The sequence below is a fragment of the Capra hircus genome, chromosome 10 (assembly GCF_001704415.2).
Source record: "Capra hircus breed San Clemente chromosome 10, ASM170441v1, whole genome shotgun sequence".
Classification (NCBI taxonomy): Eukaryota; Metazoa; Chordata; class Mammalia; order Artiodactyla; family Bovidae; genus Capra; species Capra hircus.
The window spans coordinates 96,814,193-96,831,828 of NC_030817.1; the positions used below are offsets into that span (position 1 = coordinate 96,814,193).

The following is a 17,636-nucleotide window of genomic DNA, read 5'->3' on the forward strand; positions in this document are numbered from 1 at the left end:
CTAAATAAGCACAAAACTCTGTCATACTCCCTCTCACTCCTAATACGTGATTTTTAACTCAAGATTTTCTTACTTCATCTATGTTTCAAAAACGATTTTCTTCATTCAGAAGAACTATTGAAACACTTTTATTTTAAAATCTTTTTCATGTGAGATATCCCATCCTCAAGGGTAAGGATTACCCAAAGTCGTTCTCATTGCTTTCCATTTTTTGTGCCTGGCTACGTTAAGTTACTGATTATTTTTCCCTTCTCTTCTGTATCATATTTAACTTAGATTTATTCCCACAATAATAATTTCTAATCTATTACAAACTTGAACTAATAGGTATATATGCAGCTCAACAATAATCTGCTTTATGATATATCCAAGTTGCAAAGCAAAATGAACAGCATTTGACTGTTGCAGCCTTTCCACATGTCCTGACAGAGAGGATCTAGTGTGAGGATAGGGAAAGCTGGTTCTTGAGGAAAGAGGAAGCTAGGCTAGGGGCCTGGTTCTGTGGCTTTCAAGATGCTTGTTGGTAAGGGTGAGGGCATTACTGCTGGTTCTCACACTTTATTGTGCATCGAAATGACCAGAGGCTGTGTTAAAACCTCAGATGCTGAGCCTTACCTCCAAGGGTTTCTGTTTCCTTAGGTCTCAGGGCTGGAGAATTTGTAATCCCAATGAGTTCCCAGGTGATGCTGTTACTGCTAATTCAGGGACCACATTTTATTTTTAAAATTTATTTTATCAACGTATAGTTGATTTGCAATATTGTATTAGTTTCTCTTGCATAGCAAAGAAATTCAGACATACATATATCCATTCCTTTTCAAATTCTTGTCCCATAGAAGTTATTACAGAATACTGAATATAGTTCCCTATGCTGTACAGTAGGACCTTATTGTTTAATCCATCCTATATATAATAGTTTGCTGCTGCTGCTGCTAAGTCGCTTCAGTCGTGTCCGACTCTGTGCGACCCCATAGACGGCAGCCCACCAGGCTCCTCTGTCCCTGCGATTCTCCAGGCAAGAATACTGGAGTGGGTTGCCATTTCCTTCTCCAATGCATGAAAGTGAAAAGTGAAAGTGAAGTCGCTCAGTCTTGTCCAACTCTTAGCGACCCCATGGACTGCAGCCTACCAATGGAGTGCAGCTGTGCACCTGCGCGGCGCCGAGTACCAGCGGGCAGCTTGAGTTTCGCTCCCGGAGCCCGGTCTCGAGACCCTACGCTTCCGACCGAGATTGGGTGCGGGAGGGGGCGGTTCTCGGCGCCTCGCGACCCCACTGAGTGGGCCCTTTGCTCCCGGACCCGCACGAAAGGCTTAAAGGATGGCCTCAGATCTGGAACAGTTATGCTCTCATATTAATGAAAAGATTGGCAATATTAAAAAAAAACTCTGTCATTGAGAAATTGTGGGAAAGAACCTACCTTGAAGACCATTTTAAATAAAATAGATGAGATCATTGTAGTAAATGAACTTCTAACTAAATTGGAATTGGAAGTTCAGTATCAAGAACAAACCAACAGTTCCCTCAAGGGACTCTTTGAATCTCTTGAAGAAGATTATAAAGATCTCGAGCATCTCAAAGAAAACATCCCTCCCGACTTGCCTCAAGTAACAGTTACCTAGAACTTTGTTAACAGATCAGATCTTGACCCTGAAGAACCAGTCAAAGTTGAGGAACCTGCACCCACAAAGAAGCCTCCCAAAGAACAAAGTAGTATTAAAGAAAAGCCATTTATAACTTCTGATGAGTTTAATGGCATTCCTGCGTACATGAAATTCTGCTTAACCTATTGTCACATTAATGATGTTATTAAAGAAATCAACAAGGCAGTTGTTAGTAAATATAAGATCCTACGTCAACCGAAGAAGTCTATGAGTTCTGTGGCCAGAAATCTCTATCACAGATTTATTGATGAAGAAACGAAGGAAACCAAAGGTCATTATTTTGTAGTGGAAGCTGACATAAAGGAGTTCACAGCTTTGAAAGTTGACAAGAGGTTTCACGTGATACTGAATATTTTACGACACTGCCGGAGGCTATCAGAGGTCCGAGGGAAAGGGCTTACCTGATATGTTATAACATAACGTCCTTGTGAGCTTTTGAACCAGCTGACAGGGTTTAGAGGCTGTTCCTATAGTTTCCTTACATGCAATTTTTTAATACATAATTTTTTTAGCTTTTTCATTCTTTTTTTGTTTCTTCTAAAAATAAAGCATGTATATTTAAAAATCCGCTACCTTACAGTAAGTCCTTCATCACCTACCACGTGAGCCTCTGTTGTAGGCATACAGTGGAACTAAGAAATGTTCCTATTTAGTTTTCGTGTTCAGTGACGGTGCCGCCAGCCCCAGTGAGAGGGATGCAGAGAAAAACCAAAGTTCAAGAGGAGAAGACCAAGGAAGGCCAGGCTCTCTGGAATTAAAGGCCATTAGTGTCTATATCCCATCCTATAGACTGATGATATTTCAGGCTGTAGTCAGAAGTTGGATATGACGGCAGCACATTGATCTCTGGGTCGGGAAGATCCCCTGGAGAAGGGAAAGGCTGCCCACTCCAGTATCCTGGTCTGGAGAACTCCATGGACTGTGTCGTCAATGGAGTCGCAAAGAGTTGGACACCAGTGAGCGACTTTCACTTTCACTTCACTAATCCCAAACAGACTCCCAATTTATCACTCCCTTATCCTCTGGCAACCCCAAATTTATTCTCTATGTCTGTGAGTCTCGTTCTGTTTCACAGATAAGTTAATTTGTGTCATATTTTGAATTCCACATGTAAGTGATATCATATAGTACTTGTCCTTCTCTTTCTGACTTCACTTAGTACAGTCATCTCCAGGTCCATCCATGTTGCTGCAAATGGCATTATTTCATTCTTTTTTATGACTGAGTAGTATTCCATTGTGTATATATACATACGTATATATATACACCACATCTTCTTTATTCATCTGTTGAAGGATGTTTGTTTCCATGGCTCAGTTATTGTAAATAGTGCTTCTATGAACATGGGGTGCATGTATGTTTTTAAATTGCAGTTTTGTCTGGATATATGCCCAGGAGTGGGATTGCTGGATCATATGGCAATTCTATTTTTAGTTGTTTGAGGAACCTCCATACTGTTTTCCGTAGCGGCTGCACCAATTTACTTTCCCACCAACGGTGTAGGAGGGAAGAACCACATTTTAAAAACCTTTACCCTTGTTGATAAATGTCTGTTGATCCCCCAGCTATATGGGTTACAGGTTCCCCCTTTCCCGTATAACTTCTTACCATGCTGAGATAAGTTGGGGGTGGCCTAATCTGATGTCTTCTCTGCTAGTTTGTTATCTGGACCTCTGGTCTAGAGCCTGAAGCTTGGTGTCTTCTTAGGCTGGATCCTAGTTGTTCAGGCTCTTTGCTCATGTCCCTGAGCCTTCATTTCTCTAATATCTTAGACTGGATGCTGAATCTCTGAAACATCTTCTCTTGGCCTAACCTCTAGCCTGTCTCCCATACCCATGTGACTTACAGTGCCTGTCAACCCTTCTGTCTGTCTCCATCAATCATTCTTGGCCTTCATGTAAATGGCAACACACTCCAATATTCTTGCCTGGAAAATTCCATGGATAGGGAAGCCTGGCTGGCTACAGTCCATGGGCGGCAAAGAGTCAGACACAACTGAGCATGTGCGCACATGTTCTGTTATCATCTAAGTCTCTTGTGAAACTTACCACCTACAGAATTCTGATTTCATTCAGTTCCATTACCGTGATAAATATAATGAATTAGAGTTCCTTGGGAACTCAAAGAACACAGAAACGTGATCTGATTGAGTCTGAAAGAAGCAATAGGTGGTTGTTAGTTGTCGTCAGAACTAATAAGACAATGAGAAATTCAGTTCAGTTCAGTTCAGTTCAGTTGCTCAGTCGTGTCCAACTCTTTGTGACCCCATGAATTGCAGCATGCCAGGCCTCCCTGTCCATCACCAACTCCCGGAGTCCACCCAAACCCATGTCCATCGAGTCAGTGATGCCATCCAACCATCTCATCCTGGGTCGTCCCCTTTTCCTCCTGCCCTCAGTCTTTCCCAGCATCAGGGCCTTTTCCAATAGGTCAGCTCTTTGCATCAGGTTGCCAATTCAGCTTCAACATCAGTCCTTCCAATGAACACCCAGGACTAATATCCTTTAGGATGGACTGGTTGGATCTCCTTGCAGTCCAAGGGACTCTCAAGAGTCTTCTCCAACACCACAGTTCAAAAGCATCAGTTCTTCGGTGCTCAGCTTTCTTCACAGTCCCACTCTCACATCCATACGTGACCACAGGAAAAACCATAGCCTGACTAGACAGACCTTTGTTGGCAAAGTAATGTCTCTGCTTTTTAATATGCTGTCTAGGTTGGTCATATCTTTCCTTCCAAGTAGTAAGCGTCTTTTAATTTCATGTCTGCAGTCACCATCTCCAGTGATTTTGGAGCCCAGAAAAATAAAGTCAGCCACTGTTTCCGCTGTTTCCCCATCTATCTGCCATGAAGTGATGGGACCAGATACCATGATCTTTGTCTTCTGAACGAGAAATTGATATGAATAATAATTGACTTCAGTTACAGAAAGGGATATTTAACACTGTACATGGTCAACACATACTTAGAAACTGTATTAGTTTTCTCATGCTCTGTGATCAGTTCAGTTCAGTCACTCTGTCCGACTCTTCGTGACCCCATGGACTGCAGCAGCCAGGCTTCCCTGTCCATCACCAACTCCCAGAGCCTACTCAAACTCATGTCCATCGAGTCAGTGATGCCACCCAACCATCTCATCCTCTGTCATCCCCTTCTCCTCCTGCCTTCAATCTTTCCCAGCATCAGGGTCTTTTCTAATGAGTCAGCTCTTCACATCAGGTGGCCAAAGTATTGTAGCTTCAGCATCAGTCCTTCCAATGAATATTCAGGACTGATTTCCTTCAGGATGGACTGGTTGGATCTCCTTGCAGTCCAAGATCTCAAGAGTCTTCTCCAACTGCTCTGTGATAAACCACCATAAACTTGGTGTCTTCAAGTAACACCCATTTATTAGCTCACAGTTTTGTCTGTCAGAAGTCTGGAAAGCAGAGCTGGTCCACTCTTGGGGATCACACAGGGTTGAAATCAAAATGTCGACTGGTGGCATGCTCTTACGGAGGCCTGACGAAGGGAGAACCTGCTTCCAAGCTCATTTGTGTCATTAGCAGAAAGCAGTTCCTTCTGGTTATAGGACAGAGGTCGGACAGAGGTCTTCCTTTTCTTGCTGACTGTCAGCCAGGGACCACTCTCTGCTTGTACACAGCTCATGTAATTCCTTGATTAGGCCCAGCTGAACAATCTCCATTTTGACATTTAACATAATCATAGGGATATAATCACATTCTTAGTTTCCACCAGCACTTAAAGGGGCAGATGATTTGATTATACAAGATTGAAAGACACTGGGGTAGAATTCTGACTACTGCCATCTACCCTCTCCCCCACAATAATCCACATCTGTTTCACACGCAAAATACCTATACCTGCTCCGAAGTTTCCCAAGGGTCCTATGCCTTTTCAGTATCAACTCAAAAGTCCAAAAAAAAAAAAAAATCATCTAAGTCAGGTTCTGCTGAAGCTCCTAGGGCACACTCCCTCTCTAATTGTGGCCCTGTGGGACTATAGAGACAAGCAGTTTGCCCCCACACTCTCAAGATACAATGGTGGGACAGGCACAAGGTAACAGTTCAGGCATTCCAGCTCAAATGGGGTGAAAATGGAAAACACAAAGGAGTTATCAGTCCAAAGCAGTTTTGACATCCAGCTCGGCTAACTCACTGAGGCTTGAAAGCCGGAGAATAATTCTCCTTGACTTTCTGTTTTACTCTCTTGGCTCTTGGTTCCGCCCTCTGAGTAAGGGTTACTAGGGGTCATTCTTAGACTAATGTTACTGTAGTAATGATTTGATTTTTGGTGTAGACTGCATTTCAGATATCTTGAGGAATTCATGGCAGATACATGGGAATGCATGATATTTATATTAGTAAGCATAATTCAAACATTTATAAAGCTAACAAAATGGCACCCCAATTTTTAAGCACAATGATATTAACCACCTATGTTAGTCATTCCCCAAGCCATGAGCTCATAAGATGATGACTTCTAGGAGTAAAGAGCATCCATTAGGAATAGTCATCTGATAGATGACTATCTCAGTGAAGAAACAGAAGGAAATCAAAGAACTGAGAAAACAAGTTTACAGTAAGGCTTTAAATAAAGCCTACTAGCATGTCCTTAAGCCAGCTTTTCTCTAGCATAGTCAAATGTCGTCAGGAAGAAAAAAACAACCAAAGGTCATGTATTTGGGTACTTGTTAACATCAAAAGAGACACCTAAGACCTAATCAAGGACCAGTGTCCAGTACATGGACGACTCTTTGAAGTTATTTTGGCAGTGACTTCTAAAGCATACAACCTTGGAGACCTCTTCTACATGAGGCTGTCCTGAATGTGACCCTTAGACAAAGCCACAAGAAGGCTGCTACAGACAAAAGAGAGAGAAGATCTTTAGTCTAATGATTTGCAGCAGACGGGAAAGTCGAGGGCAAAGTTACAGTGATAATGTAGACATTTCACACTTCACATATTAAACAGTGGCCCAGGCCCACTGTGAGCACAAAATGTTCTTTGAGGTATTTTTCAAGTTGCAATTGTGGATTTGTGCTAATATAGTCATCATTTCTTGTCCAGTCTTTCCTGTGAACAAGGGCAAGTATTACAGTGGGTTGTTGTTAAAATTACTACAGTGATAGGGTCGTGTGAAAATTCAGTTTGTAGTGGGAGAATGAGACACAGTCAGCCAAACACAGATAGAACAAGAACTCTGGGTTCTGGCCTTATTCCACATCCTAATGGACACCATTTATGGCATGCCGTCTGTGTGTAAAACGCTGTTATGTGTTTTACAGATGTTATCACATTTAGTTCTCAGAGCAATCCTTAGGCAGTAGGAACTTTGATTCAGTTTCATATCTGTAGACATTGGGGCTCTGAGAGAGGTTGCCATTTGCCCAAGGACGCACAGTTGGTAGGTGTTGGCTGCCTCTGGAGCACTCTGCGTAGTTTCCTCATGGCTTGCCCATCATGTTGAAATTACCTGTTCGAGTGTTGCCCACACCAGACTATAAGGTCACAACAAGAGGGATTCTGTCTTATTTGGAACCTAGTGCAGGCAACATATGTGTGTTGAACTGAACTGTCAGCCCCTAAAGCCCTCTTATCATCTGTCGGATGTGCTAACTCCTAACATGATAAAAATGTGGCAGAGAGATAACCAGGGCTTGGAGACAAGGAGGCTGCAGAGTTCTGGGGTTAGAAGACCTTCTAGAAGACCTACATCTGTCTCTTCAGAAAAATTCATTCTTGAAGTCTTCATTCATGCAAGTTCTTGTTGATGAAAAACCATCTCCATGAACAATACATAGAGAACGGTTGTAGAAATTCTATCTTCCTCTAACTTCCCTGACCCAGAGCACACGGAAAACAATAGAGACTGGACAAGCTATTTTTTACATTTTTCCTACGTTCCTGTCAATGCTGCTCAAGAGAGCTTTGCTAAATGGGTAACAAGGCACAGAATAGGTCAAGTATCTCTACCACGTGCCTGCCATCTGGACCCTGGGGCTATAGCCACCCCTAGGCCTTTTTACCTTGAGAGTGAAGTGACCTGGGCACAAAAATGTTCTGGATATACACTGACCACTGTCTGAGGCTTGACGTCCAGGCCATAAGCTAGTATGGATGCCCGTGGAAGCTTATAACAGGGGCCGTGTTTCAGAGAGTGGAATTTCCTGGGTGTGGTGGTATTTACTCAAAGAAGCCAGAAACAGCAAAATGAAAGGGGTCAGCGCAAACCATAATTCATATGAGCCATCCACTTGTGTTCCAGTGAGACACGGTCACATGTCAGGTCTGAAGGCAAATCTATCTGCAAGTGGACAGTAAGTCCAGTTCTGGGGCCAGGCCTGAAAAGGCAGGTGGGAAGCAATTAAGGGACACAAACCATGAGCAGGATCCAGGTGGAGGCCTGTTCTCATGGGTGTTTCTGCAGTGGTAGAGGGACAGCCCCGCTAGCTAAAGGCTGTGGGGCAGGTCCAGAGAGGCAGAGACCTTGAAGGAACCAACTCTGTGTAGAAACTCAGCCCCAGGACCCAGAGACCAGGGGGCTGCGCAAGTGGCAACTTGAAAAGGAGACACGCATTACTGAGAACGTACCTGGGGGAGGCATGTATTGAGCTGGCCAAAAAGTTCGCTGGAGTTTTTCCGTAAGATTGATTTTTTTTTTAAGTCTTTATTGACTTCGTTACAACATTGCTTCTATTTTTTTTAATTGGAGGATAATCGCTTTACAACGTTGTGTTGGTTTCTGCCGTACAACATGAATCAGCCGTAGGTCTGCCTCTGTCCCCTCCCTCTGGAACCCCCTTGCCACCCTCGTTCCCATCACACCCCCTCAGTGGTCACAGCGTGGGTTGAGCTCCCCCTTGCCACCCTCGTTCCCATCACACCCCTCAGTGGTCACAGCGTGGGTTGAGCTCCCCCTTGCCACCCTCGTTCCCATCACACCCCTCAGTGGGCACAGCGTGGGTTGAGCTCCCCCTTGCCACCCTCGTTCCCATCACACCCCTCAGTGGTCACAGCGTGGGTTGAGCTCCCCCTTGCCACCCTCGTTCCCATCACACCCCTCAGTGGTCACAGCGTGGGTTGAGCTCCCCCTTGCCACCCTCGTTCCCATCACACCCCTCAGTGGTCACAGCGTGGGTTGAGCTCCCTGTTATGCAGCAGCTCCCCACTAGCTGGTTTGCTCACGGTAATGTATGCATTTCAGCGCTACTCTCTGCATTCTTCTGCACCCTCTCCTCGCCTGGCTGTGTCCACAAAGAGGTTGTGTCCTCTTTGTCTGCGTCTCTGTTCTTACCCTGCAAATAGGCTCATCAGTACCATTTTTCTAGCTTCTCTGTATATGTGTTAATGTTCGATAGTAATGTATAATATGTTTTTCTCTTTCTGACTTACTTAATTCTATAACAGGCTCTAGTTTCATCCACCTCCCTGGAAGTGACTGCTTCTATTTTTTACGTTTTGTTTTTTTTTGGCCCCGAGACATGTGGGATCTTATTTCCTTGACCAGGGATGGAACACACACTCCCTGCATTGGAAGCCAAAGTCTTAACCAGTGGACCACCAGGGAAGTTTCCACAATATCTTAACAAATGAACATTTTGGCTAACCCAGTAGCATCATGATTCAGAACTTGAGTTCTGGAGTCAGATTATCTGGATACCAAATCTACCTGCCACAACTGATCATGTGATTTTTCTTGAGTTATTCAATCTCCCAATCCCTCTGTTTCTCCACCTGTATAATAGTACTCACAGTGTTCATTATAAAAAAAAATAAAGCAGCAATCCTAAAGCCTTTTTGCCCAACCCCTTGCACAGTGAAGTACTAAATACATGCTTAGTGTATTGTCTACACTACATGTATAGCTATCAGGGAAGTTTTTATAGTGTATTGTCAGTAGCAGCAAGTTTCAGTCCTGATTAGCAACAAAAAATATCCCATGGACAGAGGATCTTAGTGGGCTACAGCCCATAGGGTTGCAGAGTTGGACACAAATGAGCAACTGAGCACACAGCACACATGCGCGCGTGCGCACACACACACACACACACACACACACACACGCACAATTAGCAACAAAGGAAACTTACAAATTAGAAGAAATTTAGGAACAAATTAGAAACCCATGGTCAGCCCTGGAGCCCCCAGTGCTCTCTCAATGGCCATGCTTTGGATTCAATGCTCTGGGTGCCTTCCCCAGGTCAGAGGCTCCTGAGTCGTGAAGGGGGGCTTGAGAGAAGGCAGCTTTGAAGTAATAGTCTGGAACTGATGCAGGATATGAAAACACCAAAGGAGTGGAGGCTGTGAAAGTAAACTGCATCTCCTGGGCCCTGTGAGAGCGTATGGGTGTTCAGGGTGTGGCAGGCAGGAGCCTAGGAGTGGATCCAGGGCTCTGTCCCCAGGGCTGGGACAGAGGGCAGGAGCCCCTGACCCAGGCTGTGGGGCGGTAGGGGACCTAGATGGACTGCTGCTTAGAAGCCATCCATCCCTCTTCAATAAAGTATGGCTCCTAAGACTTGAGTGGGGTGTCATATGTTTGTACCTGATAAGAACCTGGCCTGTCTGATATCAGTATGGGTGGTGACAGGGTTCTTCACTTAGGGTGGGACTCATCAGGCTAATTCTTCAGTAAGCCATTCTTGAGACATTGCTGGGGAGACATCAGCCATAAAGGTGTATGCTTGGGCCTGAGCTAAAGAATTCTATAGTGGTTTTAGGTTTTCTGCCCACTGAGTCCTACTGAGAAGACACCGATGTGATTAGAGGAAGCATGGCTGGGATCCACACTTATGATTCATCTCTTTAGAAAGCTGGAAGACACGGACTTATAAGACCATGGTTCTCAAGCTTTGTGAGCATAAGAATGGTTTCTAAGATGTGTTTACAATGCAGACTCTTGTGCTTCATTTTAACTCTTAGTGAATCTGAATTTCTGAGAGTGTGGCCCAGGAAGCCTCATTTTAAACAACTTTCCTTGGTGATTCTTATTCCTGAGGTTTGTGGGTCTAAGAAACAATGATGTAGAGGCTCATTCTACTACAGCAAGTGGAGACGGATTTTCCATTTTATGAAGACTGGATGAAATCTGGCCTGATTCTGTTCCTCTGAAGTGAAGCGAAGTCGCTCAGTCGTGTCCGACTCTGTGCGACCCCATGGACTGTAGCCTACCAGGCTCCTCTGTCCATGGGATTCTCCAGGCAATAGTACTGGAGTGGATTGCCATTTCCTTCTCCAGGGGATCTTCCCGACCTGGGGATTGAACCCGGGTCTCCTTCATTATAGACAGGCGCTTTACCGGCTGAGCTATGATGGCTTAGATGTGGGTGTAAGGAGTTTGGAGGAGGTGTGGTCATCGGACTCTGCCATAACTGATAAAGATGAGATAAAATGGATAGATGTTGATGTTAAAATTTCTGGACTCATCAGGCCACCTTGGAATGAGGTCAAGGAATTACTGGTGAGGTGGAGCTACTTCTGGTTAAATGAATAGACATCCACACAGGCATGGGCAGCCAGTCAGGGGAATGGACTCAGGAAGGACTCAGACTGAAGCTGCAGCCAAGGCCATCAACACATGGGGCTCTTTCCCAGCAGCTCTTAATGTGCTGATAGGAGTGTGCAGCTGACATGGGCCTCGTATCTGGGATGATTCTGGCTTCCTTCATTTGTCCGACACCTGGGAGTCTCTTTAAGCTATTAAAAAACAAAACAAAACAAAACAAAAAACACCCCAAATCCTCAGAACGGATTCCCAGCTCTGAGTTATCAACTGCATCTCATCTTTTCAAGAAACTTGAGCTTCTGTGCCAGAACTGCTAAATAATACTCAGGTGGGATGGGTTGGGATGTGAGTGGGGAGGCTACCAGGGGCTGGAAGCTGAATCTTAAGAATCTTTGGAATCTTTCTCATCCATTGCTCCTGGAAAGTTAGAGCCCTGACAACTTCAGGAAGCGAAATGACAAAGAAACAGACACTTTTACAACAACACAAGATTTCTAGCTTGTGATAATGCGATCCAGAGAAAACTGTCAGACTATGGTGACCTGGTTGCTGCCTCCTCTTCTCACACTGTTCAAGGAAGTAAAAAGAGGCTTAACTGAAACACACTATGGGGTGGTGGTGGGGGGTCTGGAAATTTCTCAGCTAAAAGAATTCTGCTCTGCACACTTCTACAATTTTAAGATTCATTTGAGCTTACAAGTTTTCTTTTTAAAATGCTAGTACCCCAAGGATGTCTTCTTGCTTGAAGTAGGTTACTTTCACCAGGCTGCACATCTCCTAAAACCTCTAGGACAACTGCACTGAGAGAAAGTAAATTCTAGTTGAGCTGCAGAAACAGGAAATTGTGGATTATAATGCACTTCAAGGTGGGGAGTGGAGACTTTGTACATTCAGAAGGTCGCCTAGTTTTCCACGCTCTACCTGGGCAGGAAGTGGGAAGAAAGAAAGAAACAAGGGCCATCTCGTGTGTTTTCAGCTCCTTGTTTCTCAGTGGGGTTTCTGGTCTTCCTCATTGCCTTTCCACTGGGCTTCCTCCTACCGATCCTTGAAGATCCTGTTTAACCATCACCTCCTTTCAGATTTGCCCAAGGAGAATTAGTGGCTGTGTCCTTTGCGCTCTCACAGTTGTATACATATCTTTCACTCTGGTCTGTTTATTGCCACATTTCTCCCACCATGAATTCCTTGAAAGCAGGGATCACACTCATTAGCATCTAACACACTAAACAACAAGATTCAGTAACAAATGACATGATGAATGAACTTACCACAGAATACTCTGGTAAAACAAATTATCAGTGTTAATAGATTTCTTTTATAAGACAGGCATTTCTAAATAGTTTGGGGAGCTTATACATTACTGTACTATTCTTGTGTAACTTTCATATTCGCTTAAGTAGGTTCCTTTCATACTTTTCTGAATTAAACTGATGTTCAGTTAGTTACTAAAAATAAGAAGTATTTTGTCATTCAATCTATCTTTCCCTAAATTAGACCAAGTTAACAAAGTTTACCAAAACTGTGCAAGCTGACTCTTTCATTGAGGCTTCTGGTTTAAGCAGAGAGCAGCAAGAATTAAATATTTGAAAAATCTTCAAAGGAAAACTTTGGAAGGAATACTTCACTAATTATAGGAGATTATATGGACCCCCTCCCACAAAATCACAAGGTGTCTAGGCAAATTTGGGAAATTTTGATGTACTATTTTACACATACCAAGCTAGCAAGAACTTTAAGAATTTAGCACACTCTCCTGCCACTAATATAGCATATTGGCCTGACTCTTTGGGAAAATGATACAATATGTATGAGAAGCCAGAAAGATGTTCCATAATCCAACTCCTGGAAATTTATCCCAAAGCGATATATGAAAAGAAGAACACAGCTTAGACAACTTGAGCATGTTGTTCTAGTAGTAAGAACACCTCTTCTCTTTTAGTCCAGTTCTTTTCCATCACCCTTTCAGGATGGGGTGGTGTCCCCTCTGGGCTTACAGTGTCTTGGGGGCTTTGCAAGGAGTTGCCTTCAGAGGCACTTGTAATATCTTGGGTCTCAGGCAAGACCAGTGAGTCAGAGCTGTGGATGCAAGGACACAAGGCTTCCCCTCAGAGACAAACTGGGTGTTTAACTCTGCTTCTCCAAGTGCTTCCTCTTTTTCTGTCATCTCCTGGGTACTTACCAGAATGGCTTTACTCAGATGCTCCATCTGGTCCTTTCCCTCCTTCTACCTCTCTAGTTCTTGCCTGTACCACCTGCAGGCTCCTTGACCACGAGTCCATGGTTCTCCTTGTTAAATCCCTAAAAGCATTCTGCAGTATTCAGGAAGACAGTAATTGCTGATTAAACCAGAATCCAAAACCTTAGTGACCAAAGCAATCCAAATCAAACCAAGCAAACCAAACAAAGCAGTTTTTCTTTCCAGTCATAGAAGGTGCCCTAGGAGATAGGTGTTTAGGACACAACGTGAGATCTTTCCACAAAAAAGAAAAAGGAATTTTAGTTATCTCTATTTAAGAAAACAAAAAACTGAAAACAAAGTTTGGAAGAACAAATACAGCCAAAATCTTTAGAGAGGGAGACAACCTCCAATAGGAGGTTGATGAGTAAATCAGAGGTTTTTGTTCACACATATGAAATATTATTTAGGTGCTTCCCTGGTGGCTCAGAGGTTAAAGCGTCTGCCTCCAATGCGGGAGACCTGGGTTCGATCCCTGGGTTGGGAAGATCCCCTGGAGAAGGAAATGGTAACCTACTCCAGTAATCATGCCTGGAGAATCCCATGGACGGAGGAGCCTGGTGGGCTACAGTCGACGGGGTCACAAAGAGTTGGACACGACTGAGGGTCTTCACCACCACCACATATTTCTAGGTTAACATTTAAATTTTTTTGTCTTATGTTTAAGCAGTTCCAAAGGATGAAATTTCCTGCATATTATAAAAATGACATTTTAAAGTTCCTATATGGAGGAAATTGCGGGCTTCCCTGGTGGCTCACTGGTAAAGAATCCGCTCACTGATGCAGGCCTCATGGTTCGATCTCTATGTCAGGAAGATCCCCTGGATTTCGGCAACCTACTCCTGTATTCTTCCCTGGAAAATCCCATGGACAGAGGACCCTGGCAGGCTACAGTCCACAGGGTTGAAAACAAGTAGACACAACTTAGTGAATAAACAACACAGCAAGTAACTCTTTCAAATGAATCCAATGAAATCTAGTATCATAGCAATTATGCCTGTTATCAGCCATTTACAAAATATATGAACAAACTCTTCTTCACCTTCAGTACATTTTATGTAATTTATTTTTCTTTTCACTCCATTCCACATCCCCATCCCTCAAGAGTTTATCCTAATTTAATGTATTTTTGTTTGTACCTTATTGATCATCCTGTTATATTTCTCTGCATTGAAAATATATTTTAATTTAAAATTTCCATTTTCTTCTACATTGAGAATTATTATATTTACTAGTAATGATGAGGTATTCCAATAATACAAAATATAAATGTTCATGATTACTAAACATGTAACTTTTTACAATTATTACACACAACTGTTGTTAAATACTGCATCTTACAAGAATGAGATAGAATTTAGCATCAAATGTTTTTCTCAATTTTTAATTTTTACAAATCCTAAGAAAATGTTTTTACATTAATATATACAGTTGTGAGAAGTGTTGATATCTTGTCATATCAATGTCACTTAATTCTTTGAACTACTTCTAATTTATAAACTCGCTTAGTGATCTTAAGGTCATACTTTGCTGTAAGCAATTACTTGCTGTGCCAATCAATCACCTGGCTTGCAGAAGAATTTGTTATTCAGTTATTAGAAGTATACTCTTAGTACAGTCCAATATTTTAAACTGATTAAGAACTGACAGAGGTTGCCTGAGGTTTTTATATTTTGGAACAATGCACCATTTTAAGATTCTAAGTGAGTGAAAGTTATGTCCTTTCTTTTTGACATTTGGGAAATAAAGGGCTATTTTGAAAGAGTTGGGAAATGAAACAGGGAGACACCTTACTACATTCCTTTACCAGCAGATCCGTTTTAGGAAATCCTATAGATGCAAGCTGAAGATTTCAGAATCTGGTGGCCTTAAAACTAAGCGTACACCTATGTCTTGAACATCTCCTGGGGGATGCACATGTGAGATTGAAGACCACTGATGTCAATTTTTACATTACCTTATTGAATTTGATAAGAAAGATAGGTCAGCTCAGATTAGGCCTTGACTGGGAAACTGTACTCTGGTGTTTACTCTTTGGGAGTATAGAACTGTGGCCTGTAACACTAGGGACAAAACAGCCAATCCCTCTTAGTTGTTTGAATTTTTTATTGATAGCTGCTCTCATCCTTTCTACTCTGTCCTTCTCTATTTTTTTCTCAGTGGTAATAATTTTTAACTGCAATTGTTGGGTAGTGATGTTGAGTTTACATACTGACTGCCTGAGGCAAATGTAATGCCCCACTTAAAAATGATTATTAAGATCATATTTAGAGTGTATTAAAAGGGAAAAAGCAAGGTTTGTAGTTGTATGAAAATTACTATTTCAGTTCTACGAAGCTACATAAACTTCTGAATAATGTCAATGTGAAAAAATGAAGTTGTGATTTTTTAAAAATAAAATGTCTTTAATATTGCATTACTTTTAAAGTGATAATGTTGATAACATTTATGATACTGAGGGGTCAGATAATCTAATACTCTCTTTTTCTCAGTGGTACCAAGAAACTGTGAGTTTAAGTTCTCCAGGAGATTGAAGACTATTGTTTTTCAAAACTATTTTCTCATCATGATTCATTATGGATGTTATTCTCCAAACATTTAAACTCCTCAACCGAGTGTAATACATCCCACGTGTTAACGTCACGAATTCCACAAGTGTACTTCCTCTTGTACGAAGTAGTAATTCTTTTCTTTCACATTAACTTTTTAGCCTCCTCTCATTTCCTGGTTTTATTGCTTAGTCAAGAACTCGACCATGTTGACTTACACTGGTCTCAAGTTTTATCACTCTTTGAATCTTCCTAGTTAAGAGTTTGTATTTTTAAAAAATAAAGTTTGACACCCGCTAAAAGGAATCTTTTTCTCAAGTTTGTATCCTGCGTTGTTTGGCTTTTTCGAACCCTCCCAACGAGCTCGGTATATTCCAGGGCCCACCAAAGGAATAAGCCGTAGAAGAGACTAGTTTGAGACAGTTTATGTCTGTGAAAAGAGAGTATAACAGCTACCACCACCCCGGAGGTTGTGGCCGTGGGATCCAGGCCCCCGAAACTAGCACCCAGAAAGGCGGAGCGCGGAGAAGCCCGCGAGATCTCGGCGGCTGATCCGCCAACCCCCGGCCGCCGCCGCCGCCGCCGTGGCCACGCCCCCTTCCGGACCGCCCCGCCCCGCCCCGCCCCGCCCCGCCCCTAGGCAGTTGCGGCGGCCGCCGCCTTCCCCGGGCCCAATGGCTAGGCTGCCGCGTCAGTGATGTGAAGCCGTGCTCTGGCTTGTCCGGCCCCCGGCCCTCAGCCCCATTACACCATCCGCGCCGCGGCAGCCGCTGCAGCCGCTGCCGCCCGCGCAGCCTGGGAGGGCGGGAGGCGGCTCGGCGTGGGGGGGCGGGGCGAGCGGCGCGGCCGGATTCATTCCTGTGGGGCGCGGGGCATGGCGGAGCGGGGCGGCCGCAGGCGGAGCGGGGCGGCCCGGACGGCGGCGCGGACAACAGTTTCACTTTGAAGGGACGGCCGGCGGCGGCGGGGAGGACTGGCCCCCGGCAGGTAGTGGCGGCGGCGGCGGCGGCCCGGCGGAGCCCAGGCTGCGGCCTGAGGGGCCTGAGGGGAGGCCTGGGCGGGAAGGGGAAGGAGGGCGCCCCCAGCCGCGGAATGCGGGAAGCGGGCTGGAGGCCACGGGCTGGGCGGGCCGCCGGGAGCGGGTCGCGGCCGGTCGAGGAGCTTGAGGGGTGGGGGGAGACTGCCTGCATCTGGAAATGGTACAGGTGAAGGTTATGTAGGGGCCATCGTGGTTTGGGGAACTTACGGATCCCTTGGCGGGGAGGATCAAAACGGGGCGGATGAAGTTAGCTAAGAGGCCGCCGGATTTCCTGAGTCTCGAGTAGTTTTAAAGGGAAGAGAACCTTTCGGGTGAGGGTTTCGGCGTTAGCTGGCCGCAGTTTGTTGAGTCCGACCTTTTTTTTGTTCTTCTGGAAAGCCATCCAGGCGACGACAGGGCCTTCCAGCCTCGCGCCCTTGGCCCGCTCTCCTCTGCAGATGTGAGAAAGGGAAACATTTCTGCACCCGCGCCTCCTGCCTCTGTCGGTTGTACTCTCCCTGGGCGTGTGCAGAGCAAAAACTAGAACAAAGCTTGGCTGCTTAGGAGGCGAGAAAACCGGTTGCCTGTCGTGTCAAATTTACCGTATATAGAGAAGAGACTGCCTCCCACGAAAACATTTGGTCTCTGTGTATCTCTTTTTGTATTCTC

General features: G+C 44.3%; 1 protein-coding gene and 1 pseudogene across 3 annotated transcripts in view; both read left to right on the top strand.

Annotated features, from left to right (window-relative positions):
* Nucleotides 1,256-2,082, top strand: LOC102189680 (annotated as a pseudogene).
* The window catches only part of FEM1C (fem-1 homolog C), a 28,012-nt gene continuing 26,950 nt past the window's right edge, over nucleotides 16,575-17,636 (top strand). Inside the window, exons 1-2 of one of the 3 annotated variants that reach the window (XM_018053727.1) lie at nucleotides 16,766-16,936; nucleotides 17,367-17,608. The gene's annotated coding sequence lies outside the window, so the exon portion shown is untranslated. Of the gene's footprint in view, nucleotides 16,937-17,366; nucleotides 17,609-17,636 lie in introns of all 3 variants that reach the window. The other 2 variants (XM_018053726.1, XM_018053728.1) reach the window with 2 other exon arrangements.